At 39.7% G+C, this 26,180-nt stretch overlaps 1 protein-coding gene across 7 annotated transcripts in view; it reads left to right on the top strand.

Annotated features, from left to right (window-relative positions):
- Positions 1 to 26,180, top strand: part of EXOC2 (exocyst complex component 2) — a 194,455-nt gene that overhangs the window by 141,543 nt on the left and 26,732 nt on the right. The window contains exons 24-25 of one of the 7 annotated variants that reach the window (XR_006279051.1): positions 23,623 to 23,860; positions 24,498 to 24,627. The exons of 5 other annotated variants lie outside the window; for them this stretch is intronic. The gene's annotated coding sequence lies outside the window, so the exon portion shown is untranslated. Of the gene's footprint in view, positions 1 to 23,622; positions 23,861 to 24,494; positions 24,628 to 26,180 lie in introns of all 7 variants that reach the window. One more of the 7 variants, XR_005290926.2, reaches the window with a different exon arrangement.

Genomic DNA, 26,180 nt, shown 5'->3' with positions numbered 1-26,180 from the left:
TGATTATTTTGCTTCATTGCTAATGTATAATGGAATGATTATGAAAGACTTCTTTGCCATTTTTTCTTTTGAAATTCATTGGGATTTTTTGGAATTCTTTTGTAAAGAATCTGGTCACTTTTTAACAGCCCTAACTGCAATTCTGAAAAGGTGAAAGTTATAAGAAAATGTGTAAGTATAGCATTATAACAGTAGTTCAGAACAAAAATTAAACTATAGAAGGATTCATAGATTCCAAAGCCAAAAAGAGCCATTGTGATCATCTAGTCTGACCTCGTTCCTGTATAACACAGGCCATCAAAGTTCCCCCAAAATAGTTCTTATAGCATATTTTTTAAACAAAAATCCAATCTTGATTTAAAAATTGCTAGTGATAGAGAATCTACCATGACCTTTGGTAAATTGTTCCAATGGTTAATTACCCTCTGTTAGATACATTCCCCTTATTTCCAGTTTCAATTTGTCTAGCTTCAGTTTCCTGCTATTGGATCATGTATTACTTTTCTTTGCTAGTCTGAAGAGCTTATTATCAAATATTTATTTCCCTTGTAGGTAATGCATTGGCTGTAATCAAGTCACCCCTGAACCTTTTCTTAGTTAAGTTAAATAGATTGAGCTCCTTACATCTATCACTATAAGGAATCTTTTCTGATTCTTTAATTATTCTGGTGATAATTAACCTAGATGCAATTATTTATAATGGCCAAGATTTTCAATAGTCACTAATGGTTTTGGGTGCCTCCATTTTTTGGGGCATCCACTTTTGAGATACTTTAATGAGGCCTGCTTTTCAAAGTGTGTCTTCAGCACTTTCTGAAAACCCAAGTCCTGTGAAGATGTCTCCAGGTAGGTACCCCCAAAACTGAGGCACTCATAATCATTGGTCGCTTTTGAAAATCTTGGTCAATATCTAATGGAGACCAGTTATAACAAGGTACTGTGCACAGTTTAAAAAGTGACTTTTTAGTTGTTTTCAGTAAATCAGTGATTGATGACAGCGCTGTTTGGACTTTTTGGCTAGCTGAGTATTTTATACAGATTTTGTATTGAAATTGAAGATTTTAGTAGGACTTTTTAGTAGTTTTTAAAGTTTGATAGACAGTAACAGGAAATTACTATGTTGTCATATATGAATCAGGAGTTGCAATAGCTGCTCACTGAGCTCTGCAACCTCTGAGGTCATAGGGTTCTCTCTCTTTCAGCGTGACTCCCTATTTGTAATTTGTGGCATTGCTGTACTCAGGACATTTGCACTGGTGTATCTTACAGCACAAATAACTTGGATTGGACTCTTGCAAACTAAGCTTTGTTAAATTCGTGAACTAAAATAGTGGCCGATCACACTAGGAGTGTATTACACTTGACATTACAGTATGTCCTCCAAGTAGCAGATGGAGCCAGGAAGAAAACCCAGAACGTTTGTAGTGCCATACCCCTACAATAGGATGGGTTACTATACATGCTCATATCTTAGCTTTCTTTAACACACGGTGTCCCGCTTCTGGCTGACTGAGCTCAGTTTGCTGGTGGTGTTGTTTTTTGGTGCTTTTTGGGGGGGACGGGCAGGATTACTGAGTTGGTGTGGTTTTCACCCACTCCTGTAATGCCTTTTTTTGCTAGCTGATAATTTTGTATTTCTGATAGAAAAGTGATTGGTATGAGAAAGTGTTACTCTGACTTCAGTGGAATTTAAGAGAATTTTGATTCCATATTTTTTATCCTTGAAGATAAAATTAGGAGGTGATCAGGAAAAATGCCCTCTTAGAGATGGAGAAAATGCATAGGTAATGGGAACTGAAAAAGGAGAAGCTGTCCTTAAAAGGACAATACGAGTATTTGACATATCCACTATTCAAATGCAAAAATCCTCTAACTTACACGCTGTAGATTTTCACTAATACTAGTGGGTATTTTTAAAAGTTCAACAATGCCAAACAATATAGAGAAATACTAGTCTAAGGACCTTCCCTTTTACTACTTACGAAGTATTTAATACTTTCCAGTTCATCTCCAGGTATGGGGTTAAAAAAAACAAAAACCTGCATGATCAGAATAAAATAACAGTACCAAGTTGACTGGGAACTGGCAAGACACATCTTAGTGTGCAGTTCCGTTATACTGAATCATTAAAAAAGTCCAGTTAATTAATCCGGTGATTCATGAGAGAGATGTATTTGTGAAGCTATCATGGTACTTTTTAATACCACATTTGGTTGAAATTAATATCTGCTCTTAAAAATAATCTTTTACTAATGCAGATTTAAAAATTTGATTTGAGTCATTGAACTGAATGTGTAGATTTTGACTGTTTTACCCAAGATTGTCACAAAAGTTGATGCCATTGGAGTGTGGGAAGAAAAAACTTCAGCAGTGCAGAATTATTTGTCTGTCTCAGTAGAATCATGGGAGGAACTCATAGTGCCATCTAGTTACAGTTGCTCAACACTTTCCATTAATTCAAAATGATCTGGACAAACTGGAGAAATGGTCTGAAGTAAAAAGGATGAAATTCAATAAGGACAAATGCAAAGTACTCCACTTAGGAAGGCACAATCAGTTGCACACATACAAAATGGGAAATGACTACCTAGGAAGGAGTACTGCGGAAAGGGATCTGGAGGTCATAGTAGATCACAGGCTAAATACGAGTCAACAGTGTAACACATTTGCAAAAAAAGCAAACATCATTCTGGGATGTATTAGCAGGAGTGTTGTAAGCGAGACATGAGAAGTAATTCTTCCTCTCTACTCAGCACTGATTAGCCCTGACTCAGCTGGAATATTGTGTCCAGTTCTGGGTGCCACATTTCAGGAAAGATGTGGACAAATTGGAGAAAGTCCAGAGAAGAGCAACAAAAATGATTAAAGATCTAGAAAATATGACCTATGAGGAAAGATTGAAAAATTTGGGTTTGTTTAATCTGGAGAAGACTGGGAGGGGACATAAGAGTTTTCAATACATAAAAGGTTGTTACAAGAAGGAGGGAGAAAAGTTGTTCTCCTTAACCTCTGAGGATAGGACAGGAAGCAATGGGCTTAAATTTCAACAAGGACAGTTTAGGTTGGACATTAGGAAAAATTTCCCAACCGTCAGGTTGGTTAAGCACTGGAATAAATTGCCTAGAGAGGTTGTGGAATCTCCATCATTGGAAATTTTTAAGAGCAGGTTAGATAGACATCTGTCAGGGATGGTGTAGATCAGTGGTTCTCAAAGCCGGTCTGCCGCTTGTTCAGGGAAAGCCGGCGGGCCAGACCGGTTTGTTTATCTGTAAAATGGGGATAATGCAGCCTTATCTCAAAGAAAGTTGTGAAAATAAATTTATTAATATTTGTCAAATATTCATAGTATTAGCTTCATAGAAGTGTGCAGGAGGAAATTAATAATTCAGAGCAGAGTTTGAATAATGTGCAGAAAATAAGGGGGCACACATTGAACAATGAGGAGAAAGCAAAATATTGAATCGCTGCTCATTCAGTGAGCACCATCCATTCTGTGCATTGCAGGGGTACTGTATTTAAAAATAGCAAGTGATCATGTAATTAAAGACTATATCATAATGTATATGTACAAGAAGGAGGATTGGGGGATTAAGGCAATCTTAATTCTGGCATACCTGAAATTTTGTCTCTTGACTTTGCAACCTTAACAGTCTTTTAACTGTAGAGGGTTTTTCAAATGTAATTAAGTAATATTGCACACAAAAAAGTAACTACATATTAACATATTCATTTTGATTACATTGATGGCATGATCAACCTTCTTTATGATGTAAATTACAGCTGGTCTTTCAGTATGAATTAAACCTTATTAAATTGACAGGATTTATTTACAGATTTACTGTTCATTTAACGATTAATTCAAAAGTCTTCTATTATTATGCAGACTCAAAGGACAGAGTTTTCTAATTGAGACTGAGCATTGAAATTGAATACAATAGCCTAGAAAAGACTGGTTTCTACTGTGGTGACATTGCTACCAGTTTAATCTAATGGAGTTTAGATTTTTACATAGGGCACTCTAGAATTGATTGTCCTAACAGATTTTTAATCTAATGCAGTTGCAGAAGAAATAAAAAGAGAAACATATGAACTGGGGGAGGGGGGAAATGAATGTTCAGCAGTTGCTGTCTATGATTAAATATATTTTATTCTCAGTGTTCTTCATCCACACCATGGAACCCTGGCTAATCCATCATTTTGCTTGGATTTTCACTTGAGGCTAAAATGTTTTTCCTTTCTTGGTAAAGAATCCTATCAAATTTGTTATACTTATCTTGTGTATCGTTTATCTAGTCGTTAATACTGGGTTCCATACTCTGCATTCCAAGCTCCACATTCTTCTAAGAAGCTAATCATGGTTATATGATTAAATATGTTGTGCGTGGATATGAGCGTTCACTGCTGAACATTTGAAATTGTAAAGTAGGAGCACAAATAATTTGTTACAAAATAACAGACTTCTTAGTGGACTAGTGTGAACAGCATGTTTAATTTTTTTATTATGCATTGCAAAACTACTCATATTTTGTTTAGATATACTATAAACACATCTTGGGGTTATTTGAAGCTCTAGTTAGCTTGATTTATTTACTACTTAGAAAGTCAATGTTCTTCCTTTAGTCTCCAAGTAAATCATTCTAGAATATCTGAACAGCTGTCTCCCTTCACAAATTAGCTTTGAAATGCAAGTATCTATACAATAAATATTTAGCCAGCATTCACCCAAAGCTCAGGTTGTGTTGCAGAGATTAGTCTAAAGCGCAGTTAAAAATGTCTATTCCATTGTATTTCATTGGAGTCAGCATCAGCTACTCTTTGTCAGATTTTAACTTCTGTGCAAATTGCATTGGAAGTGTATGAAATGGCTTCACCCTACCAAATGGAAGAGACAGTCTCAACTCCATAATGCTTGTGCTTTAGATATTCATTCTGAATCTAAGTTGAAATCTGGTTTTAAAAAAAAAAAAAAAACTTCTAGCAGTTCTATCTTATTCGTCGAGCTAATCAACAGTCTAAATCTGTCAATATTTCCGCTTTATTACTACTTACTTACCCAGTGAAGTACTTGTTAACCTGAACTTTGTCTGTGTGTGCGTTTAGGCTGGGTCATCAGCACTCTGTGTTTACATTTTAGATGACGAGACTTAAATTTTAAACACATTATAACAGGGATGGCCAACCTGTTGCTCCGGAGCCACATGTGGCTCTTCGGAAGTTAATTCTGAAGTTGGAGCTTCAGGTGCCAGCTTTCCAATGTGCTGGGGGGTGCTTGCTTCTCTGCCACGGGCCCTGCCCCCGCTCCATCCCTTCCCGCCCCCTCCCCGAGCCTGCTGTGCCCTTGCTCCTCCCCCTAACCCCCCTCCAGCCTCTTGCATGCCATGCCATGCCATGAAACAGCTGATCAGGAGGTGCTGATTGGTGGGGCTGATTGGTGGGGCTGCTGGTGGATGGGAGGCGCTGGGAGCGGATCAAGGAGCTGGTGTGAGGCTGCTGATGTATTACTGTGGCTCTTTGGCAATGTAAATTCCGGTAAATTCTGGTAAATTCCAGCTCCTTCTCAGGCTCAGGTTGGCCACCCCTGCATTAGAATGTAACAGCAAGAATGCACTTTTTCAAAAGTAGATAATTACATTTTGACTAAAATGTACAAAAGAATACTGTTCAGCTTGAAAACTCCATGATCTTTAGACTGCTTCGAACATGCCATTTCTGGCAGCTAAATGAATGTTTTGAGTTATCTATTAGAATTAATAATAGTCTGTACACTGAGATCAAATCAGGGATGACATCCTGGGTGTTTGTGTGTGTTTGTAGCGGGAGGGTTTGCATGCTTTAATAGGGAACAGTTGTGCCACTTTGGACAGGGGGAAATGTAAAGGAAACAAAACAGTGTATGTGAACAGTGAAAACTTACTTATACCATTCTCTGGAAGTGCTTTGCATTAACAGATTGCAGTGAAGTTAATGTGATCTGCAGGTGAGCAGCACCCTTTGAAAATCAGGACCAAAAGCTTCTTTCTTATGATGGATGATCTGGTAAGGAAGGGACTTTGGGAGGGGGTTAGAGGCCTGAATATATGAAACACGTGGGCAGTGTTTGATCAGTAGCTAGTCCTCTCTCTGTTTGTTGTGATGTATTTATGGCTTCCAAATACATAATAGGTTTCTTGACCATTTTGTTACCTTAAACTAAAGTGCTTATCGACTTAACTGGCAATAGTATTGTCTGATTCCCAATTACACGTATATTTGTGGTTTAGATGATAAACAGGTAATTTAAAATTTAATTACTCAATGGATCATCCCTTCTGATTCATACTGAGAAAGAAGGACAATCGGAAAGTTATCTTAGGTGCCTATACACAAACGCAAGAAGTCTGGGAAACAAGCAGGAAGTATTGGAAGTCCTGGCACAGTCAAAGAACTATGATGTGTTTGGAATAACAGAGACTTGGTGGGGTAACTCACATGACTGGAGCACTATCATGGATGGGTATAAACTGTTCAGGAAGGACAAGTGGGAAAGAAAAGGTGAAGCAGTTGCACTGTATGTAAGAGAGTAGTATGATTGCTCAGAGCTCCAGTATGAAACTGGAGAAAAGCCTTTTGAGAGTCTTTGGGTTAAGTTTAGAGGCAAGAGCAACAAGGATGATGTCTTGGTGGGTATCTTCTATAGACCACCAGACCAGGAGGATGAGGTAGACAACGCTTTCTTCGGACAACTAACAGAAGTTTCCAGATCACAGGCCCTGCTTCTCATGGGGGAATTCAATCACCCTGACATCTGTTGGGAGAGCAATACAGCGGTGCACAGACAATCCAGGAAGTTTTTGGAGATTGTTGGGGATAACATGCTGGTGCAAGTGCTGGAGGAACTATCTAGAGGCCATGCTCCTCTTGACCTGCTGTTTACAAACAGGGACGAATTGGTAGGGGAAGTAGAAGTGGGTGGCAACCTGGGCAGCAGTGACCATGAGATGGACGAGTTCAGGATCCTGACAAAATGTAGAAAGGAGAGCAGCAGAATAGACTCCAGACTTCAGAAAAGCAGACTTTGACTCTCTCGGGGAACTGATGGGCAGGATCCCCTGGGAGGCCAATATGAGGGGGAATGGAGTCCAGGAGAGCTGGCTGTATTTTAAAGAAGCCTTATTGAGGGCACAGGAATAAACCATCCCAATATACAGAAAGAATAGCCAATATGGCAGGTGACCAGGTTGGCTTAACAGCAAAATCTTCAATGAGCTTAAAACACAAAAAGGAAGCTTGCAAGAAGTGGAAAGTTCGACAGATGAGTATGGAGGAGTATAAAAATATTTCTCGAGCATGCAGGGGTGTAATCAGGAAGGCCAAAGGACAACTGGAGTTGCAGCTAGCAAGGGATGTGAAGGGTAACAAGAAGGGTTTCTACAGGTATGTTAGCAACAAGAAGGTGGTCAGGGAAAGTGTGGGACCCTTACTGAATGGGGGAGGCAACCTAGTGATAGAGGATGTGGAAAAAGCTGAAGTACTCAATGCTTTTTTTGCCTCGGTTCCCACAGACAAGGTCAGCACCCAGACTGCTGCACTAGGCAGCACAGTATGGGGTGGAGGTGAGCAGCCCTCAGTGGTGAAAGAACAGGCTACGGACTGTTTAGAAAAGCTGAACATACACAAGCCCATGGGTCCAGATCTAATGCATCTGAGGGTGCTTAGGGAGTTGGCTGATGTGATTGCAGTGCCATTGGCCATTATCTTTGAAAACTTGTGGCAATTGAAGGCAGTCCCAGACGATTGGAAAAAGGAAAATATAGTGTCCATCTTTAAAAAAGGGAAGAAGGAGAATCCAGGGGATTTCAAACTGGTCAGCCTCACCTGAGTCCCTGGAAAAATCATGGAGAAGGTCCTCAAAGAATCCATTTTGAAGCACTTGGGGAGAGGAGGGTGATCAGGAACAGTCAACATGGATTCACCCAGGGCAAGTCGTGCCTGACCAACCTGATTGCCTTCTATGATGAAATAACTAACTCTGTGACTATGGGGAAAGCGGTGGATATGATATATCTTGACTTTAGCAAAGCTTTTAATACGGTCTCCCCTAGTATACTTGCCAGCAAGTTAAAAAAGTATGGAATGGATGAATGGACTATAAGGCGGATAGAAAGCTGGCTAGATTGTAGGGCTCAGCGGGTAGTGTGATCAACAGCTTAATGTCTAGTTGGCAGCTGATATCAAATGGAGTACCCCAGGGGTCGGTCCTGGGGCCAGTTTGGTTCAACATCTTCATTAATGATCTGGATGATGGGATGGATTGCACCCTCAGCAAATTCGCAGATGACACTTAAGCTGGGGGGAGAGGCAGATATGCTGGAGGGTAGGGATAGGGTCCAGAGTGACCTAGACTAATTGGAGGATTGGGCCAAAAGAAATCTGATGAGGTTCAACAAGGACACGTGCAGAGTCCTGCACTTAGGACGGAAGAATCCCATGCACTGCTACAGGCTGGAGACCAGGGTCGGTGCAACCACTAGGTGAATAGGCAGTCGCCTAGGTTGCCAAGTGGTTGGGAGCGGCCAAAAGTGCGCTCCGGGGAGGTGGTGAAGAGGAGGTGAGCTGGGGTAGGGGGGCGCGGGGAGGGCCGCCTGCAGCAAGTAACAGGGCGGGGGGGCACGGCGCGCAGGGGAACTGCTCCCCACCCCAGCTCACCTTTGCTCTTCCTCCTCCCCTGAGCATGCCGCCCCGCTCCGCTTCTCTCCCTCCCAGACTTGCGGCGCCAAACAGCTGATTGGCGCTGCAAGCCTGGGAGGTGGGAGAAGCGGAGTGGGGCGGCATGCCCAGGGGAGGAAGAGGAGCAGAGGTGAGCTGGGGCGGGGAGCTGCCACACAGCTCCCTGGGCCGAGGGGAGCTGCTGCACAGTGGGGAGTTGCCTCATGTGGCTCCCTGGGCCAAGGGGAGCGGGGGTGACAGCGGCGGGGAGCTGCCGCAGGGGGGAGCCTCAGGGCGGAGGAGGGGTGGGGAGCCTCCGCAGGGCTCCGGCGGGAGAGGGTGGGCGCAAGGTGAAAGTTTTTCCTAGGGCACGAAACATCCTTGCACTGGCCCTGCTGGAGACCAACTGATTAAGCAGCAGTTCTGCAGAAAAGGACCTGGGGATTACAGTGGATGAGAAGCTGGATATGAGTCAACAGTGTGTCCTTATTGCCAAGAAGACTAATGGCATATTGGGCTGCATTAGTAGGAGCATTGTGAGCAGCTCGAGGGAAGAGATTATTCTCCTCTGTTTGGCACCGGTGAGGCCACATCTGGAGTATTGCATCCAGTTTTGGGGCCCCCCCACTACAGAAAGGATGTGGACAAATTGGAGAGAGTCCAGCAGAGGGCAACGAAAATTATTAGAAGGTTGGGGCACATGCCTTATGAGGAGAGGCTGAGAGAACTGGGCTTATTTAGTCTGCAGAAGAGAAGAATGAGGGGGGATTTGATAGCAGCCTTCAACTACCTGAAGGGGGGTTCCAAAGCGAATGGAGCTAGGCTATTCTCAGTGGTGGCAGAGGACCGAACAAGAAGCAATGATCTCAAGTTGCAGTGGGGGAGATCTAGGTTGGATATTAGAAAAAACTATTTCACTAGGAGGGAGATGAAGCACTGGAATGGTTACCTAGGAAGGTGGTGGAATCTCCATCCTTAGAGGTTTTTAAGGCCTGCTTGACAAAGCCCTGGTTGGGATGATTTAGTTGGGCTTGGTCCTGCTTTGAGGAGGAGGTTGGACTAGATGACTTCCTGATGTCTCTTACAACCCTAATCTATGATTCTATTAAACAACCGCACTAAAATGTTACATCGCATATTGTGATCATCTAACATAATTCCTTTTCTTTGGAATCTATATGAGTTTATGGTTACTCTCACAAAGATGTTGGATTCCAATAAGATGATAGCACATGCTGAAACATGAGATGGTATGTAGCTTGTGAGTCATTTGAGTGCATGTCATTATATTTAATTTTGTTGGAAACCATGCTTTATGCAGAGGGAAATAGGGCCAGCTACATTTGTGCTGTAATTAATTAGCCTCTTCCCAGCCTGAGGGGGACAGACTAACGAGGGTCAGGTGATAGATGAATGGACACCTTATAAAAAGACTGAGACTGAGCTCAAACCACGGGAAGCGTGCAGGGTGCTGGGGAAGGCCCTGAGCCAGGGTCTACAAGAGGCTGGGTACTCCAACCATTTTGGGAACCCAGAGCTGTATACCAGATCATGGAAAGACGTAAGAGACAGAGTCCAGAAAGGGGCTGAGAACAGTAATCCAGGGGAACCAGCCTGTGGGTCAAGAGCTCTATACCAGAACAGGGGAAGAGACTCCCAAAAGTAGCCCAGGAAAAAGGGGCTGGGAACAAAGCCCCAGTGGCCAGGCTGAAGAGAAGCCCTGAAGGAAAATGTTTGTTTGTTTGTTTGTTTGTGAGTTTGTGAGTTTTCAGTTGAACTTTTGCTACACTGCAAGGGATTACAGTGGTTTATCACTTGACTGGAGACTTAAGCCACGTCTCCAGTAGTGACGTGTATGGGGAGAGCTGAGGAGCTCCACCTTGGGGAGGGAAAATGAGGCAGGCAACGTCATGCTCAGCCAACAGAGGTGGTACAGGGCAGCCATGCCCCACGATGCAGTACCACAGAATGCTACAACCACCTCCCATATTCTGTTGTACTCTCACACGTGGCGTTCTGAAACAACTACATACAAAAAAAGTGATTTCTAATTCATACTTGTAACTAGTATTACATCATACTTTAATAATTACATTAATATTCTGTCATTACATTGAAGAATTATCTCTTTTCTGTAAGTTACAATTTAAAATAGTGTTAGAATGAGTTTAACTGAATTAGTTTAAGGTTTCCATGTTCAGCAATGAACACGACCATGCATTGTCTGAGCAGTAGATTTTGCATTTGGATCACCACCTGCAGTACCTGGCAGAACAGACCTCTTCATATTTGTGATTGTTGTACAATATCTTTTTAATTTGATTCAATTTTCTGAGTGAATTTGCTTTTAAAATACACAAGCACAAATTTCTCAAAAGAAGCAAAGACTGTATTTAGCTATAAAATGAGATGACATTTTGACTAAAATGTACAAAAGAATACTGTTCAGCTTAATGATACCATGACTGTGACACAGTGAACATCATCTGTTGGATTTGCCCTATCACTAAGTAGCAATTCTTGGGGCTTTTGTTACCTGATCAGCTTTACAAAATGTACCAGGTGAACCATTACTTCCACTTCTCTGCAACTGAAAGCATTCATCCTGTGCATCAAAATTGCTCTCTTCAGTTAATTTCACTTTAACCTCAAGTTCTCTTTCTTTAACTTCACTTTCAAACTTGTTTTAGAAGATATGACATAATTTTCTTGTATCTCTCATTCCTAATAACAAGGCAATATAGAACTGTTGTATGTGCATTAGTGGTTAATTAATGTATAGTATATTAATGCAATAACATATGTACTATCTGAACAATAAACATTATGAACTGGATTCACTCCAGCAGGTTCAAAGAGATGTATGTCGTACCCTCTTTGCCCAAAAAGAGCTTTGAACCTGATTTCTGTTAGTTTGTGCCTCCAGAACCTATGCCCTTAGTATAGCTATTAACTAATAGTTCATTGCTATTTGGGAATAATCTTCCACATCGCTTCTTATGGCTGGAATATCTTCCACTTCTTGCGCACCTGTCTGTCTTCATTCAAAACCCTTCTTGCAACATACTTTGACATCAAGCCTATTAGTGATAATCCACTAGAGCAGTGGTTCCCAAACTTGTTCCGCTGCTTGTGCAGGGAAAGCCTCTGGCGGGCCGGGCCGGTTTGCTTACCTGCCGCATCCGCAGGTTTGGCCAATCGCGGCTCCCAGTGGCTGCAGTTCGCTGCTCCAAGGCCAATAGGAGCCTCTGGAAGCAGCGGCCAGTACGTCCCTTGGCTCGCGTTGCTTCTAGCAGCTCCCATTGGCCTTGGAGCAGCGAACCACAGCCACAGGGGCTTTCCCTGCACAAGCGGTGGAACAAGTTTGGGAACCACTGCTCTAGAGAATGTCACCCATACCCCTGCTAACTTGCATTTCCTCTGTGGCCCTTCAGCTTTTCCCCTGTATTCGCCTGCCATAGCCCCCAGGCAAAATATCTTATTGGAGAGGATGCTTCTGTCCATGTCTTTTGGCAAACACTGTGTAGCAGGTCAGGCTCTGGGAACTCTTCACATTTCAGCACCTCTCCTTAGAAGCTGAAGAACTTCGCTTTCTTTGGAGGTGGTCTGCATGAAGTAACCTAGTCTGTGAGTCATATAATCACATTTTAAAAACAAGATTAGTTAAAAATGGAGAGGAAATGGTAGCAAAACAAAATAAACTGTTTTCTCCCCTGAAGACTTCACAAAGCCTAGTGAGACAGGTTTCCTTTATATTAGTTACAGAAAGAAAGGGAAAATCTCGCATCTCTAAAAAGCGAGTCCCTCTTATGACCTTCTCAGCTTATGTCCCTTCTCAGCTTGGCCCAGCTTCTATCTGTGGAGTACCATCTGGAGGGAATACAGAAGTCTTATTTTGTCACCCATGCAAGAACTATTGTCCCCTAATCACTTTTGGAATGTTTCCCTACTTCTTGACTCCAAGTCTAAAATGTCACAGGCCATCTTGACCTTCCTAGACTCTCCTCATAGTCAAGATGATTGACTTGAGATTTTCATGTCTCTTTTTCTTATTTATAGTAGTTGAATCACCCTCCTGCCTCTTAAAATCTCTGTTGTCACTTTTCCATTGCCATGAAATTATCAGAATTCCAGCCCTCTGTCACAGCGAGAAATTTAAATGATATAAAAACAAAAAAAAATTATAAAATTCAACTCACAAACACATTCAAAATAAATTATATGATCTGTACATTCCTGAAAACAATGCTGCCGTCCTAGAGCCTGCTCGGGACTTGCACCTGTCCTGGTACATGGAGAAGAGGGGGCAAGGACCCTCCACCCTTCCCCCCCACCCAGTTCCACCTCTGCACTAGGGCAGACACAATAATATGTATGTTCTACTGAGAGCAGGCTTCTAGATGTTTCCCCTTCATGGCATCCCTGTGGGAACAAATAACCCTCAGGGAACTGAGACCATGATGGAACTGGCAGGATGCAGAGTGAGTAACATCTTTCTAAAGGATGGTTCTAGTTCTCTGTAGCTTCTCCCCTGAGTGGTGTAACTGTCTGGCACAATGTAGCCCCAGCACTTACTGTTTTTCTCCCCATACTACTTCCCCTGTATTTGTCTGCCACCGCTGATCACAAGATGTCGTATGCACATGTTTTTATTGGTTCTTTGTTCAAATATAATTTTGGCCCTGATCCTGCAGACTGTTATGCTTTAATGCCATGAGTAACCCCCCTTAAAATCAATAGGATCAATCACATCTGTAAAGTTAAACACATGCATAATTGTTCACAGGATCAGGGCCTTAGATTGCAATCTTCTTATGTCTTTTTGTTTTCCTGTAAAGAACTATGCACACTTACAGGGCTACATAAATAATAGTTAGCAGTATGGTAGATCTGCATCTAATCAAAGAGTTCAAAGCTGTTTCTAATAAGGTGAACTTATTACAAAGCCAGGGTTATTCATGTTTGGGTAACTGAAATCCAAAAAAAAAGGATTTGCTTTTTAGAGCACAGGGGGTTTCTTTAGTGTTATGGCAACTATTTACAACCAGAGTGTCAATTTTCCATGTTTCAGCTAGAAGACTTTTGTTGCTCAGAAATCTAATTTGTGTTATTTAGTCAAATGCTTTCTTCAAAAACAAATGCTTGTGGAAGTGCGTGTTGTCTGATAAACTAGATTTTCACCAAAGTGATACACCTGCTTTCTAAAGCAGAAAAAAGAGCTTTGTTGTACTAAGCTTAGGCTTCAGTGTATTACTGCAGCACAACTACATAATATCCAAGTAGACTTTGATGGATACTAACAGGTTTCAGAGTAGCAGCCATGTTAGTCTGTATTCGCAAAAAAGAAAAGGAGGACTTGTGGCACCTTAGAAACTAAAGCTCACGAAAGCTTATGCTCAAATAAATGTGTTAGTTTCTAAGGTGCCACAAGTCCTCCTTTTCTTTTTTGATGGATACGTTTTCAAACAACCTAAAGAACCCATGCATTTATCGCTGGAGGAAGGCAGAAACCTCCTTCATGGATTCTGATTTTTGTAGGGTCTAGAAATGAGATGAATATTTAACCGTGTTCTTTGGAGCTATATTTTCCACTTGCAGTGCTTTTTAAGCATTTAATAGTTGGAACCAATGCAATGATTATGGTGCTATGACTGTTGAGACCCATTTGGTTATAATTTATTTGTTTGTAAAAAGATTTTGATTAAATAAAGCAGAGTTTAGCATGTAAATGTAATGTTTATTAGCCTTCATGTAAATCCTGGGTTCTGTGCGGATTATGTGCTGGAGCCTCTTAAAACAAAATAAAATAAAATACCTGACTCCAGGTTGCCATTATGACAATGTGTGCGCTTGTCACCTTGAGCCGCTTTGATACTCTGTTCTTGTATGTAATTGTTAGGCATTTCTCATGCATCATGTGGGAGGATCACATCCCTGTAATAGACAAGGCCACTAAGTCCACATTCTTTTAGACTAAGAATTGTGAGTGAGTGATTGCCTGAAAGCACCACTTGATATACCCTTCAGGTAGGTTTGATCTCTTCCACCCTGTTCCTCAAGTTCCCCCTAACTCAGATATTTACCCATGTGCTCTGAGGATGATCTGATTGTTTCTCATATAATGTCCCTGGTATATTTCCCAAATCCTTTCAAGATTGTGGTTGCTGTTTAGGATAAACAATTTGAGATTACTGTTTCTTCTGCTCCCTTTATACAGCTTTAAAAAATTCCTTTCCTCGTGTATCCACGTTAGCAGTCTCTGCTCACGTTCCCCCATTTCAAGGGCTGTTGTCTGTTCTGTGCTCTCACCTGATAATCGTGTCATTCTGACTCTGTCAGTCTGAATCCTGCTCACTGTCTGCCTTTATAGAGACGGGGCTTATTTTCTTATAGTCCCTTAAATTTATTTATATTCTATCAAATGTAAATTATTGACAGACTAAAGATATTTTATCACAATGTATGTCACTTCTGTTACTGTATATACGGTGTATTGGCCATTGCATTCTTTCATATTGAATCAGCTAATGGCGTATATTATTCAGGTCCCAGGCTGCATTTGTAAAGTCCTATTGAAATCAAGGCTCAAAGGTACACTTCCATGGGTCCATTTGTGGGATTGGGGTCAACTGTGCCTACTAAAGAACTTTATGGAATTTTAATTGAAACGTAGTTTATTGGGTATTGAAAGTGGGTATTTACACTGGACGTCTATGAGGCCATGGGCCATTTATGGAGCATAACCCGTTTTGTAAAAATACCATGTGTCATTGTAAGCCACTCCTAAAAGAACATGGGTCTTTGTTCCCTTGTAGTAGTTGGTATACATTGGAGGTTTGTGTCTGCTAGTGTTTCTGGCTACAGACATATGCCCCAGTCTTCAAAGGTATTCAGGCTCTTAATTTTCATGGAAAGCAATGAAAGTTAGGAGACTAAATATCTTCGAGAATCTGGGCCACAGTCCTTTAGCTCAAAAGGTAGAGGCTCATGCCTTTAGTCTGAAGATCCTAAGCTAAAATCCTGCTGTTCTTCTAAGCAGGGTGGGCTATATCAAAATAACCTGATCTTTCTATCTGAAGTTTTAATAGAATAGAATACAGAATAGTCTCCTGTTTATCTGTTTAGATTCTTATACTGCCCTCATCACTGTAATAGCTGAGTACCTGGAGACTGGAGTTTCATCATTTAGGCCTTTAATCTCCAGTTAATAAAAAGTGGACATATTCTGTACTCTTACTTATGTCCTCCACTAATAATAACGTAGCATCTTTCATCCAAGGATCTGTAAGTGCTTTACAAACGTTAAGCGTTATACTGCTCCTCTAAGGCAGTTGTTATTCCATTTTGCAGAGGCAGAAAATGAGGGACAGGGAGTCTGGGATTTACCCAAGACCACACAGCAGGTCAATGTAGAGCCTTATTAAAACCTAGCAAACTTGATACCCCTACTCAAACCACTAGACAATTCACTTCCCTGGCAACAACTGTGGTGTGACAAACACAGGATCAAGCAGAAAGCAAAACCTGGGCTATCAGTGGGAATATCATTCAAGCACAAATATTCTGACCATGTACAGTAGCAACTTCATGTTAAAGATGGTTTTTGTTTTTAAATACTCAAAGACACTAATCAAATATCAGTGTAAAAATATGAAAGTTTGTTACTGCGTGGAGGATGCGGGGCATATGGATAATCACTCATGTCTGTCTTAGTACTTTAACATTTTCTGATCCGTATTTTTTGGGTTGAAATTTTTGGCTAAAAACTTTGGCTGGGAACTTTTATGCAAAGTTCAATCTGGAATGTGTTCTTTTTACAGCCAAGTTGTAAACTCTTTAAAAATAAGGGTTTAAATCGGAAAAGCTGATAGACCCTAAACAATACAGCAGGCCTATTGTAATAAGTGTTATATTAATTTAAAATTTCTTTACAACTGTGCAATTTAAATTTAATGAAACACTTAAAAATTTTATTAGTGTTTGGATGGGATTAGAATGCTGGACTTGTTCAGAGAATCAGAGTAATTCAACATTATTAAAACGCTTTACTTTGAACTGTGAAAAATCTTAAGCTTTCCAGTTACTTTAGATCTCTCCTAAGCTCAGATCGTTTCCAAATGTTAAATTTTGGCTTTAATAATTTTAAGGCTTCCTTGTACAGTATGTGCTAAGAAAGCCCGGTCACTTTCAAAACCATACCACTCAAAATAAAAAGGGCTACAGTGGAGGTTCTCTGAAACTAGAAAGTGGGGGGGAAATTCTTAACCTCTGTCTAATTATGCAAAATAAATGTGTTATGTCAATGAATACTGCACACCTAGCAACTCTTTTTTTTTTTTTTTTCTGAGGAGGTGGGGAAGAGGGTGTAAAGGATCATCTGTTTACTCCAGTAATATAATACAGGTCTATGAAATTGCCACAATCTTCCTATTGCTGTATGGCATAAAGTCATTGTTGTCTTTTCTTAGGCACATGGACAAAATTGAGAGCTGTTTTTATGAAGCTGTTTGTCACAAAATATAAAGCCTGCACACTTGAGAATAATTATTACTGGTACGCCTTCTATCTGGTACCACACATTCGATTGTAACACAGATTCCACATTTTAAAAATATCATACAGAGCAATCTGGAATAAAAATGGCTGTCAACAGTGGTTGAAAGTCAGAATAATTGTTATCCTTCTTGTCATTGAAGTAGGGACCATGTTTGTATACAAAGAAGTTAGGTTTTACCAGAAAAAGTTAAAATGTTAAATGCTCCAATCTGGTAAACAAAGAAAAAGAGGAAGTATGTGTGACATTCCGCTCTGGTGTTATCTGGACTGGTGATCTGCTAGGTCACTCCAATCCTCGACTCTGGGAGCCAGCCTTACCCTGCTCTGCTGTGAGAACCCCCACTCCTGAGCTGTTCATGCACAGCCTCTGGCATGTAAGCTGCTCCTTGGATTGTGCAACCAAACGACAATAGCCAACATCTGCAGTCCCAGACACAACCCTAGGAACCTCTGTCTTGCAGTGTCCAGTTATGCCTGCTGGACACTGCAAGTCCATATGAGTTTGTCAATTTAACAAAGAAATTGATATGTACCAGGCGTGTTATCCCAAGGGGAGTCTCTGACACGCTTCAAACCAAACACACTGCTTCAGGTAGAATAAACAAACAAATTTATTAACTATAAAACAGAGATTTTAAATGATTATAAATCAAAGCATAACAAGTCAGATTTGGTCAAATGAAATAAAACCAAACGCATTCTAAGCTGAACTTAACACTTTCAATGCCCTTACAAACTTAGATGATTCTCACCATAGGCTGTCTGGTTGCCCTTCACCCAGGCTCTCCCCTTTGATCAGCACTTCAGTCTTTTGGTGGTGATGTCTGTAGATGGAGGTGGAAGAGAGCGGAAGAGCATGGCAAACATCTCTCCCTTTTATCATGTTCCTTCTTCCCTGTTGGCTTTGCGCCGCTCCCCCCCTTCAGAGTAAGGTGAGCATTACCTCATCGCAGTCCCAAACTGACCAAAGGAAGGGGGGTGACTCACTCGAGAGTCAAACAGATCCTTTTGTTGCTGCCTAGGCCAGAGCCCTTTGTTCCTGTGAGGCTGGGCTGGGTTTGTCCCATACATGCCTTGATGAGGTGTGAACTGCCCCTCTGCTCTTAGAGAGTTTTTGCCTGGGCTTATTTTAAACCATGAAGACACATTTTCAGCCTCATAACTATATACTTGAAATTACAACCTATAGCATTGGTGTAACAACAGTTACTATAACATCACCATAACAACAATGCTCAATATAGCATGAGCCTTCCAGAGACACCCAACTTGACAAATTTTGGATTAGATACCACAAAATCATATTATAAGGATGAACATGATGGTGTAGGATGTTCCCACAAGGTACAGAACATCACAGTATGGCCTTCTGCTGCAGTTGCCAGGGGACCCAAATTCAAAACCAGGATCCTTATCTTCCTTCAGATTCTCCCTCAGATGCCATTCTTCCTTAATACCTACAGAACACTGCTAACTGATAATGGCTAGACAGCTGGTGAACTGAGACTACTGACACTGATCTGATCACTTTAACAAACAAAATAAATCTAGAAATTGTGCACAGATCCAGTCTGTGGAAAAAATGTTCACTGTTGTATCCCTTTTCTTTGTTTACTTCAGCTCAGTGGGACTGCTCATATCATTAAAGTTAAACACATGCATAAGCCATTGTAGGTTTGAGGCCCAAGATTGTAAATTCTTGGGGCAAGAATTGGACTTTTTATACTAGATGCATATGCAGCACCTAACATGGAGCCTTGACTTGTGCTGGACCTTTAAGTGCTACTGTAATAATGAAATGCCATCAGCCTTCAGAAAATGTGTTGGATTGTTCAAATGGGATATTACTTAGACTACCCAGTAAAAGACAGAACAAGTTATAGATACATACCTTGCAATTGCTGGAAAACCTTGCTTCTCAAGAAGAGACAACTTTAATGTTGCATATTTAATAAATAAACTAAAATAAACCCTTCAAGAAATCCAGATGGCTCTACTCAATTTCCTTTTTTGACATCACCCCTATTTCTTCGCCACCTGGGCTGTGTATCTTAAGTCATGACAGTAAGTTTAGCCAAAAGCAAGTTTAGCCAAATGTCTTGAATAGTTTGAAGGTCAGATGTTGAGATGGCCTCGTATGTAGGAGAGAATTAGACATCCAGTGTTAGTTCCATATTGTTCTATACATTTTCTCTATGATGTAGGTCTTTTTTGCATCAATTGGCTTCAATTTTCTGATAATGTCTTATAGTAATATTCATAATGTTTGAGTGACAACCCAAGTAAATTCATAAATATGGTATATCTCTAAACTCATTTTTTATTTTTGAAATTGCTGTCATTTCATCTTACAAAGCCTATGACAGGTTGTTATTACTTTAACGATGACTTTGGGAATTGTAAGTAGAATACATATCACTTTTGAGCTGTTTTGTGTATTGAATAGTTTTAATAATATTAGGTTTTATAAAATCATGAAAAGACACCTTCAGGGTGCTTTAAAAAACTGATGGATTTGAAAGAAAGAAATGAATATTCTTGTAGTCTATGGTTGGTTTGTGTTAATGAAAGGAAACATTGGTATAGATTTCTGGATTTTTGAGTGTTTTTGGTTTTGTTTTGGAGAGGTGATGGTTTTTAATGTAGTTTTTAAATAAAGAATTTATTTTGGGGGATTTTTTTATGTTGCGCCTCCAGTATCTTCTAGTTATATGTCTCTACAGCTACTCCCTTTTGTCGATGAAGTGCTTTTGAAAAAGGGACAGGGTTTACATTGCACTGAATCCGTTTGTATTTTGTAGAAATTTTTTTCATTGAGGCAGATTTGGGCATAGGGGGTGGGGGAATCTGATCCTGCTCCATTAATTCAGTTGGAGTTTGCCACTGATATAAGTAGGCTCATGATTGGGCCTAAAGTCTTCATTTTCAAAAGTGGTGTTGGGATGGGAGAGAGGTATGAAAGATGTGCAAATTAAAAAGTGTAGTCCTTTGACAATGCATGGGACAGCTGAAGTGAGGGTTACAGTTAGCTTCATTTTCCTCAACAGGGGATCAGTTTTGAAAAGTTTGGGAAACACTGCCTTAAGTAATGGAATAACAGAAACACTGTAGCTGCAGAAACCATATTTGACTCCTAGGCTCTCTGAAGCCAGGAGTCTACTACTACTGCATTTCGTATTTTCATTTTCAGTAAAAGCTAAGATAGGACACACCAAATGCAATAGTACAAAGGGATTGCAACACTTTGTACTGAGGGAGAGTCTGAAATTATAGCACTTTTCCTTATACCTTCTAAAATCTGACAAGATTTTTGAGTATCACAGTGCTTTTAAAAAGCAGCTAGAACAACAGACTGATAGCACAAGAGTAAAGAAAATTGAAGCCCCTATTTCTTGTGTCTTAAGCAGTGTGTTCAAGAGAGATGGATTATTAATAGGGTAAGTGGTGCTTTTGATAGGGAATTGGTGCTCAGATATCTAATTTACATGTTAGGATGAGGATTTATACATGTGACTATAAATTTGAAATTATGAAATAAATTATTTGAAGAATGTATTGTTGCACATAAATGCATAGTTTCCCCAAGTTCATTCCTTGTTGCCATGTTAATAGACTGAAATTTGAATTTGGTTTATTCTTTGTGTGTGTGTGTGATGCAATTTCTCTCCTGCCCAAACAGATGGAAATAAACCTCCTTAAACAAAACTAAATTCTCTCATAACTACCGCCCATTCAAGTGCCTTGGCCTTCTCCCACCGGCAGTGCTTTTCAGATTCCTACTCCAGTGACCTCATTCCCTGCCCACAACTCCCATTCAGAGTCTCCCAGTGCTGCTTTTCACTTCAAATTGTAGCACCCTCATGGTGCTGCTCCTACCTCCCTCCATCTAGTGCTGCTTCTCCTACCCCTTCAGTGGCAGAAGCAGGTCTCAGTCAGGTAGTGATAGTGGAGGTTCTCCTGGTGACTAGTCAGGATCTAGTAGTGGCAGCTGTTCTGGATCTGACCCCTCCATCTCTCTCTCATGGTACCCATGAGTCAGATTTGAGGAGTAGGAGGCAAAGCCTTTTATGAAGCAGCCTCAGCACAGATCCTGAATAGTTCCAGGTCCATGTTTTACAGCTTCTTGGTTTGGGCACCAGGGAACAGAGCCAGCACTTTCACACAGCTGCCTGGCTCTCTCCACAATTTGGAACCTCTGCTCTAGACTTAAGCATATGTTCAGATTTGAGCATTAGCTGCAACAATGTTACCACTTAGTGTTCCCTGGTGCTGCTAGCCAATTCAAGTACAGAAGTATGCAGACTCTAGTTTGTGCACCCTGAAATAATCGTCAATTATTGAACTAAAATAGAGCACAACAAAGCACATACTTAATAGTTTTCATTTTTATGTGTTTTTAAAATTATTGTTGTGATAATGAGCTGGTAAACGTCCACCTGATGTCCACAAGGTGTATAATATTACATCAATACAATGTGTCATAGCTTTAAAAAAGGGGAGTGGGGAAGAAGTAGTTCAGGGATATAGCACACTCGACTTCAGTTCTCGAAATCCTTGGCTGTGTTTTCCCCACACCCCTGGCCAACAGAAAGGTTGGAATCTATTCCCCTTTCCCTAATAACTCTCTGCATTTTGATTGTCTTAAAAAAGCCTTCCCCAAGCAAGATAGCCTTCAAATCTGTCTGCTGGTAGTTGCACTTTCTTTACCTATCAGCTAGTAAGTATATAGGTCCTTTTATATCATCATGATTTCTGATGGCTTTTTCACTTTCATTTGTGAGGAGACAGCATTTCTTCATGCTTACTGTCAATTATGTTGAGAAGAATTTAAAGAAAACAAAGTACAGATCCTCAGAATGTATGCAGAGATCACCCACGTTTAGCCTTCGATTCTCTTGGCCTCTATCCCAAATGCATTCTGAATCTCTGATCTTTGAGTTATCTATTGTTTTTCCAAATTATGGCAAAAACCAGTGCACCACCAGCAGTTTATGTACCTTCCATATCATTAATCAGTGTTCTACTTAATGTGGACCTGCTGTGAACAAAAAATTGATAGATTTATCAGACCATTTTTACAAAGAGAACTAATGAGCTATTTATAGCACATTGTTATATCTATATTTTGTCAGTAGACTAGGGACTGATTTAGGACAAATGGGTTAAAAACAGGAAGTGTGGTTAGATAAGTAGGTAGTCTCTCCAAAGAGTTTCCAGAGCTTACCCACACATTCACATTTTCTTCTGAAACTACTATCAAAACAACAGTGGGTACAGTACCTTGAAATCCATCTCTGTTTAAAGGAGGAATATTTTTCAGCAGTAGCAGGAAATGGCTCATAGAAAAGTTTTACATTCTTATAAAAGAAAGTTCAAATGATGATCTGGAGTCTTCGTCTGTAAATGTTTTCTCTCTGCTTTAATCAAATTGCAGCACTAACAGCATTTTAGTTGAATCAGGTGTCTTTTATGAATTCCTACAAGCCTGCAAATAGTACAATTATGTATAAAATAGTTGTATTTTCAAACCCAGATTAGTTGTGACCACTGAATTTCTTCCAACGTTGCCTTTCCTTTTAAATGAAACTATGCTTATTTATGGATAGTTCTATCATAATTATATTGAAATGAATTGCTGTCACAATTGCATGTGGCAAAATGAGTAGACTAACAATATTATTTGTAGAAGAAATCTTACACCATAAATCTATGCAGTACTGAGTCTGCTGAAGCCGCTGAATATGATACCTCTGTGGTCCTCTAGACTTGCAATAGTTTCATTGGTAATACAAGAACAACATAATCCATTGCTTGTTGCTGTCTTTGTGTGATATAATGGTCCTGGGACCTCAGATTAAATTTAGATTTTTCCACCTAAAACTATATGGTGGAATTTTCAAAAGCACCTAGGTGATTTAGGGGCATAATCCCTTATGCTTGTAGTGTACGTATATTTTTGTATGTCACTGAATAAAGAAAATGCATTTTTTCCTAATAATTTTTAATAGAACTATGTTTGTTCATTATTAACCAGGCACTATTGTCCTGTTTAAAAATGTTCAATTTCTGAGTAAGGGAACAGAAATAATAATATATGACTAGGGTGACCAACCATAGAATTCAACATAGTGAATAGTCAAAGCAAACAATTAAGTGAAAATTATTCATCTGAAGTATTTGGTGAGTTCTTGTAATCAGCATATTTAAAAAAAAAAACAGGGTCAGTTTGCAAATAATTAATGAATCTAAAGGGGGCAAAAGCAACCAAAAAAAATCTTAACAAATAGCTTGAGGAGTTTTAGTTAGAGTAAAGTAGGTGCCTTGATTGAGAGTCCTGTGTTATTTTTAGAGTCACTACCACGTGTAATTTTGCCATTTTAGATTTCTCACATCCCTCTTGCTTCAAATGCATGGTTCTAGAAGAGTTTATGTCCCAAGAAACTAATGAGAGGAAGTCAAAAAGCGTGATGACAAAATGGATTTTAAGTAATTAGAATGAAGCAGGCCTATCTACCAGGGGTAAGAAAATAGGCCACTGCTGGTGACATATTGGTTGAAGCAGATTTCCCATCAGCCCACTTTGGAGGGAGAAACCTGAATGTTATTGTGGAGAGCAAAGGTGAGCTGCTTTGTTGTGTCCATGGGGAATTTCCAAGTCAGAACTCTAACTCAAGCTGCTAGGCTAGCGGGTTAGATGATATCACTGTGTGGGTGGGGACACTTCAGTCAAATATCATGACATACTCACGTGCAGGTACTGTAGTTCAGGAAAGGCTTATGACTGCAAACATTTAGGGCTCATTCTATTCTCACATTTGTAGAATACCTTGAAAGGTTACGGGTTTTTAGAAGAAAAAGCTATTTTAAAATAAAATATAGATTAACATTTTTAAAAATCTACCAGATCCCTCCTTGAGAAATTATAAACCAGTTTCTTGGAACTTGAACTGCTATTTTTCTAAAAGAGGGCGTCAGAAGAAAAATATTCAGTCAGTAATGCAATAGGAAATGGTAACTATCTTTACATTTGATCTCCTAAGATATCATACTTAAATATTTGAAGCCAATATATGCTGATATTTCTTTGAAAATTTAATGTAAATTTCTAAATTGTACTAGTAACAATGCATTAAATCCCTTTCAATTAATACTTTAGTTTACATAAAATGGATATATATAGATAGATGCTGATGCAAGTGATGGAGCTCTAAACAGCACCCTGGTACAAATCTTAGCACCCTCATCTTTCCCAGCAGCTGGTGTCGGCAGGGTGTCTGACTTCACTGATAAAGAATCCCACCCTCATCTTTCACATCTGCCTTTGTCTGAATGCTCTAATCCCTCAATGAAGATAATTTTCAAACCTTTGATAGTGCTATGAAGGAGGTAAGAATAAAACAAATTTTACTTAATTATATGATCAAAAATTATTTCTTAAGTAATTCATTATAAGCTCATACACTTTTTATGTATCACCTTTGCAGCACATATAATATCTAGTAGTTCTGTATACTGAGTCCATAAAGGTCATTTACATGAAAAGTACACTAAACCATACTTACTGAGCATGAAATGAAATGGAAACATGGTGGCATATATAATATGGTCCAAAATTATGTAGCCACTTCATCCCATGGAGTGAACCAAAGGTTGGCTGTGCTGCTGATTGAAAAGAAAATGGATAGCATAAAGTGTTGAAAAAAAAATTAAAATAATTACCTCAGAGAGAAGAGGTCTTACCATATACACAGTCTGTCAAAACAGATATTGTAGAATGTTGGCAATGAAATTAGTGTATGAGAAGTGTACATGAATGAAAAAAAATTACAGGATGCCATCCAGGCTCTTAAATTATAGGAAAGGTTTTATATGGCATTTTAGAAATATGTGCTCATACAGTTAAAGAGTAACATAATAGACTAGCATTAGGGAGCAGAGAAAAGTTAGTTTATAAGCAACCTTAATTGTGGCATTTTCTGATTTTTGGGTATCTAACAGTGCAATTTAATTTTCTCTGAAACTAGGAAGTTTTGGGAAGGTATTTGGAATCATATGCAAACACAGAGAAAATATATTGAATAATTATAATGTAATCTTAATAAACAACAAAAGGAAATGTCATAATTTTGTGGTATTAAAAAGGACCTCCAAAAGAACTAGATGCATTTATAGTCATTAATTTTTGTTACTTTATTGCAATAGACAAATAGTTACTCTTCCACTCTGACTTTATTCTCATGAAGTTCTGCCATCCCCAGTCAACGTCTCCAGCTACACTGATTTTCAGTATTAAACGATTGTTAGTCCTTGTCGTGTATGGATGTGATAGCAATGCCACAAATTACACATCATGTATGAGAAGTGACTGTAAACTACAAGACTTTAATAACATTGAGGGATTTTTGGTAATAACATCAACCACGAGAGTGAACTTCAGAGAATTTTGATGCCACCAGAAACTCCAACGTGGCAATATAGTCTTGGGCTTTTTCTGTTTTTTTCTTTTGGACAATATAAACAGCCAATTTTTTACAAGTATCTAATGAAAAACTTTGCTTTCCCTATCAGTGCCATAGCCATCAGCCCACTCCTCCTTCTCTGCTCTTCTTTCTTTTCCTACTCTTTACACTTTCTCCTTTATAGTGCCACCTGAATTTTTTGCCTTTGATCATGACAGGGCTGGCTTTAATTTAAACATTGCCATCGCTTTGAATCAGAGCAGATTCATACATGTTTCAGAATTTGTATATGTGAGGCCACTCTGTGAAGTGAAATATTTTGTATAAGAGTGTGTCTCTGCCATGTATTGTGTTTTTCATAACATTGCCTGTCATTCACTTATGGGTAAATCTTTTTTTTTTAAACCTTTTATGAATAGGCAGAAGTGTTAAAGTGTATTAAATTATATAAACACATAACTGACTATTAGTACTTTGGTA

This window comes from Dermochelys coriacea, chromosome 2 (genome assembly GCF_009764565.3).
Source record: "Dermochelys coriacea isolate rDerCor1 chromosome 2, rDerCor1.pri.v4, whole genome shotgun sequence".
NCBI classification, from domain to species: domain Eukaryota; kingdom Metazoa; phylum Chordata; order Testudines; family Dermochelyidae; genus Dermochelys; species Dermochelys coriacea.
Note: the sequence above shows the minus strand (reverse complement) of the source record. Positions and strands in the feature narration are given on the sequence as shown.